Source organism: Schistocerca americana, chromosome 2 (genome assembly GCF_021461395.2).
Source record: "Schistocerca americana isolate TAMUIC-IGC-003095 chromosome 2, iqSchAmer2.1, whole genome shotgun sequence".
Classification (NCBI taxonomy): domain Eukaryota; kingdom Metazoa; phylum Arthropoda; class Insecta; order Orthoptera; family Acrididae; genus Schistocerca; species Schistocerca americana.
In genome coordinates this window covers 313,318,877-313,324,362 of record NC_060120.1, presented here as the reverse complement: position 1 = coordinate 313,324,362, position 5,486 = coordinate 313,318,877, and the positions used below count along the sequence as shown (strand labels likewise).

At 45.4% G+C, this 5,486-nt stretch overlaps 1 non-coding gene across 1 annotated transcript; it reads left to right on the top strand.

The window, feature by feature from the left end:
• The first annotated feature begins 1,575 nt into the window (after window positions 1–1,575).
• Trnat-ugu lies at window positions 1,576–1,649 on the top strand. The gene has a single exon. It is a non-coding gene; the product is annotated as a tRNA-Thr (tRNA).
• The last annotated feature ends 3,837 nt before the right edge of the window (window positions 1,650–5,486 follow it).

The window sequence follows — 5,486 nt, the reverse complement described above, 5'->3', positions numbered from 1 at the left end:
CCGCGTTGCCCTCCAGTACTAAATTGGTGATCCCTTGATGTCTCACAACTTTCCTACACACCGAACCCTTCTTCTGGTCAAGCTGTACCACAAATTCCTCACCTCCCTAGTTCTATCCAGTACCTACTCATTAGTTTCGTGATCTACCCATCTAATCTTGAGCATTCTTCTGTAGCACGTTTGATAAATGCCAAGTTCTTTCTTTTTTTTAAAAAAAAAACAACTCGATTTTGTAATGGGGCTGAAGTAACGTCTCACCCGCTCTCAGTTCTTCAAGTTTCATTTCGTTTTCCCCTCCTCTTCTGGCTACTCCACTTTTTTTCTTTTTGAGACGATCGCTGAGTCAAAAGAGAGAGAGAGAGAGAGAGAGAGAGATAACGGTATATCTGGGTGTGCTACATGACTTGGATGTCGTCCGAACTTGTGGTATACTCGCCGACGGCGTACAGTCGATCGCAGGATGGGGAAGCATGCGTGACATGAGAGCATTTGACCAATTAGACCCCGTCTCCACCACCTTGCGGATATTGCACTTTCCATGAACCACAATGACAAAGATGCACAGCGGTTGGAATAGGGGCAAATCTTTGTCCTCGTAGTCAACTGCCTTCGTCTATGAGTGTGTTGATGACAGGTTTCGCCATCGGCAATAGGGGATTGTAGCGGCTGACAGACGGGCCAGTTGTCATACAAGTCTACTAGCTGTAGGTTTCAGATATCATAATCCTATGTGTGCCTCTGCTCACCGTCTGTCACAGGCTACAGGTATTAACTCGTATGCGGGAACTGAAACACTTGAAACGTAGAGGAAGTCGTCTGATGCAATGAGTCACGGCACACACCAGTAAAGGCCAGTTGCAGGGTGTGATTACGTGGGAAAACACTTGTGGGAATGCATCTCGCTTACCAAGACATCTTCATTGAGGCAGGCGTTGGAGGTATGCACATTTACATCGCATAAAGTATGCTCCCCTCCAATACTCCAGGTATGCTACTCCTGTCCGGAGAGCAATACGTTGAACCTGTTGCCCTATAACCTGCATTAGTTTTCTAAAGGCGTAACTGCACTCGAAAAGCTTACCAACATGATAGTAGCGTCAAGGAATCGGAAATTTTCTAACAGAAGTGTGGGCGGCAGTAATTGTACAGGAAAACGCATACTCGAGTACAGCAACCAGACTCAAATGGATGCAGCTTGCAGTAGTTATGCAGAGATGTAGGGCCATGCACGGAATATACACTTTCCGGTCACATTAATATGACCACCGCCTGTGTTCGACGTCAACTAGCAATAACTGCTCAAAGACGGCAGCACTAGCACTGGAAAACTGGTCAGAAACATATACTTATATGGATATAAGTATATAGTTCTGGCAATACCGGCCATGACCTTCCTCTTCTGAGCCGATGCACAACACACATTACCCGAACTCTTGCGGGACTTGTTAAGAATGTCTTCTACGAGTGTGTTGGGTAGGGACACTACGAATGTAATGTGTGGACATATAAGGTGAGAATGTTGTTCTCGCGGGAGGCGTGCGCGAGATAGTCCCTGCAGACGCACTAACCTGTGTGACCTCGGTGGCTCAGATGGATAGAGCGTCTGCCATGTAAGCAGGAGATCCCGGGTTCGAATCTCGGTCGAGGCACACATTTTCACCTGTCCCCGTTGATACATATCAACGCCCGTCAACAGCTGAAGCTATTAATATATAATTCTAATTTGGCCAGAAACAGTCTGAAAATCTTGTATGGTTGGTGCACATAAGGTTGTGCTGAGAAATAGAAGTTAAGAAAAACATTAGATTCGTTGCGCCGTTTCCGAGCTACTTGGAATTGAAGTTAGTCGATCAGGTCGTCGCGGGTGCAAATGCAGACGCTTGCAGGCACTAAAATACAGTAATGCACAGACGTCTGGGGGTCCGTGAGTTACCAATCGTTCAAATGTTCACTAACAGTTAAAATGTGCCTTTTTAGGAAGCGATCAATTTAAATTAGGTGAAAAAAGTTACGTATGTTTGTGTTGAGCTCACCAAATGAAGAACACGTTTGGTGATACTGACTCTGGCACGCTGCTTGAGTTTCGCGCCCGATGACCTGATTGGCTGACTGCAATGTCAAATAACTCGGAAACGGGGCAACTTGTCGAATTTTTTTCTCGATAGTTATTTCTCAGCACAGCCTCTTGTGAAACACCTTTACAAGCTCTTCAGACTGTTTCTGACCACGCTGTATAAACCGTGTACGAAGAACACGCAAAACAGTGCTGTCATTTTCGTAATGCGGACCTCCGAAAGGGCAAGATCGTTGGCTTTCGGGACAAGCGTGGAAGCGTTTCCGAAACAGTTAAGTTTGTATGCTGTCCGCGTGCCACCGTAGTTCAAGTATAGCATGCATGCAAAAATGACGCTAACCAGAATCGGCACCGAGGCAACTGTGGGCGTCATGGGCAATCGGTGAAGGGGTCAACGACGGCTGTGAAGGAACAGACGTGCAACTGTTGTGCGTCAAACATCTCAGATGAACCACGAGGCTTCCAGCAGTGTCTTCTCAATGACACTACAACGATCGTTGCTGCATATGTGTCCTTGTGGTAGGCACCTGATTCATGTATTCATGCTGACTGCTGTTCATTGGCGAAGAAAGCTGGAATTTAAACGCCATTACTGCAACGGGACATCCACTGAGTGACTATAGATAGACTTTTCAGATGAATCACGTTTTATACTCCATTGGACAGACTTCTTGGCATGAACGGCGTAAAACTTCTGAAAGTAAACACCCTGCAACAATCGTCGGGAGATCCCAGACCGGAGAAGGGAGCATTACATGTCTGCGGGATGTTTTCGTGGCATCCCCTGGATAATCTCATCATTCTAGAAGAAACTGTGGATCGACACCAAAATGCATCTACCGTTGCATCCATATCCACACCTACATCCCATTTGTTTTTCCTCGACACAGTGACATCTACCAGACGGACGATGCGGCGTGTCACACAGCTCGCAGTGTACGTACGTGGTATACCGTACTACCGTGGCCAGAAACTCCCCAGACTTGAACGTAGTCGAGATTCTGTGGGACCACCTCGATCGGGCTGTTAGCGCAGTGGATCCTCATCCGCCGAACCCAGCACAGTTCGGTCCACGCTGCAGAAGATTGTTATATAGGCTTTTGACAGGTGGCCGCTTTAATGTGGCTGAACAGTGTAATAGTATGGAGAGTTGCATCAGACCAGTCGTCGTACTGAAGACCGTAACAAGCGCACTTCGATAAGGTAACCGTAAAATCGATGTCCACGTACATTCCTCTCTTGACGACTGCCACATCCTATGATTTTCTGGCACTCAGGACAGTGACAACGCTCGCCGCATCCCTCATGCCTTACAGTAGCTGTCATGAGCAGCTGTTGTGTGGAACATTCTGGAGAAGTGTTCTTAATAAAATTATTACGTTGTTGTACGTGGCACCTCTAAGACGTCGAGGGACACCAGACATTCACTTAGAGTGTCAAATATAGCAATCACCGCACGTCGCCATCAGGGATAAAACGACACGCTGTGGAGGGCAATTATGGTCTAGCCTGCTGTTGTGCCTGATATATGAACCCCTACAGTGTTGTGTTGCCTGAGATGGTAATAAACGTTGCCCAGTTTTCTTCTTGGAGAACACAAATGACGCCTTGAAATCGGCCGAAACCAATATAACTTCAGAATTACAACGAATACGTGGTCTCGCAATAGTACTTTTATCAACATTCAGGCAAGATATTTCCTTATAAAATATGTCGGAAAACATAATGTTTTTGATTATTAATGAAAGTCTACACTCAGTTTGTTTGATAGTAAAATGTAAATGACAACTGTGACAAATAGTTGAACTTGATTTTGTTGCCGGCCGGAGTGGCCGAGCGGTTCTAGGCGCTTCAGTCTGGAACCGCGTGACCGCTACGGTCGCAGGTTCGAATCCTGCCTCGGGCATGGATGTCTGTGCTGTCCTTAGGTTAGTTAGGTTTAAGTAGTTCTAAGTTCTAGGGAACTGATGACCTCAGATGTTAAGTCCCATGGTGCTCAGAGCCATTTGAACCATTTTTTTCTTAAATTTTGTTAGATAATCGAGTGTCCTACGAACAGAATTACCTACTCCAAACCGACTAACACGGATACCGAGAACACGGTTCATCTGAAACCCAACTCTCGCTCTTCTCACATGATACACTGAAAGCCATTGACGGAGGCACTCAGGTAGATGCAGCTTTGTTGCCTGCCAAAAGGCTTTTGACGCAGTATCTCTCATACGCTTGCTTATTGTCCAAAGTCTAATCATATGGAGCATCAAGCGTGATTTCTGACTGGATTTAGGTAAGACCTCTGCTATTCGTATTGTATATTAACAATCTCGTGGACAAAGCAATTAGTAAACTCGAGCGTTTTGTGCATTTTGCAGTTATATATAATGAAGTAGGTTCTGTAAAAGCTGCACAAATGTTGCCACATCTTGATAAGATTTTGTGGGACGTAGGAAGGATGTTGATGGTGGCAGAGTCATTCTTCTAGTGATTTCGCTTGATGGAAGAAGGGAAGCTTGTTTGATATTCCGCCAGACTGTCCACTACCAAAGGCATCAGTTGTATAGCCTTTTGTAGGCATTGGAGATGAGGCATTTATTACATCTTAAAGTCGATGGGTTTTAGATCCAGGGAAAGAGTATTTCAACAGACGCCTTTGTGGATCACGATGATTGACTACCAGGTGTAGAAGTATGAAACTGCAATGTGTAGGGTCCATGAGACCGCGTCTGCAGCGTCATCTGCTTCCTGTAACGGCTGACGAAAAATGTCAATACACAGTAACACAAGTTCCATACATCGGTGTCTGTTCCAAACACGTAAACGTTCCAAGTCTTGTGCCTGCGAACTACGATTTGCGGACAGCATTGGTTTTCTGTTATCATTTGAAGAAAACTTCTGCAGAATAGCATCGAATGCTTGTCGTAGCTTTCAGCGAACATGCTCTTGGGAAAATACAGTGTTTCGACTGGTTAAAAAAATTCAAAAGTGGTGATTTTGACGTGAGAAACGACGAGCGTGGGAAGCTACCGAAAAAGTTCGAAGAAAACGAATTGCAGGCCTTATTGGATGATGATACTCAGACGAAACAGGAACTCTCGGAACAATTGAATGTGACGCAGAAAGCCGTTTCTGTTCTGTTCAAAGCTATGGGAAGAGCGCAGAAAATGGGAAAATGAATTCTGCATGAACTGAATGAAAGACAGCAAGCAAATCGAAAGGCCACTTGTGAAATGCTGTTCGCTAGATACAAAAAGAAAGTCGTTTCTCCATCGAATAATGACACGTGATGAAAAGTGGCTCCTAAGCGTCGTAAATCATGGGTGAATCCAGGCAAACCATCGACATCCACTGCAAGGCCAAATCGCTTTCGAAAGAAGACACTGCTCTGTGTTTGGTGGTATCAGGAGCTGCTAAG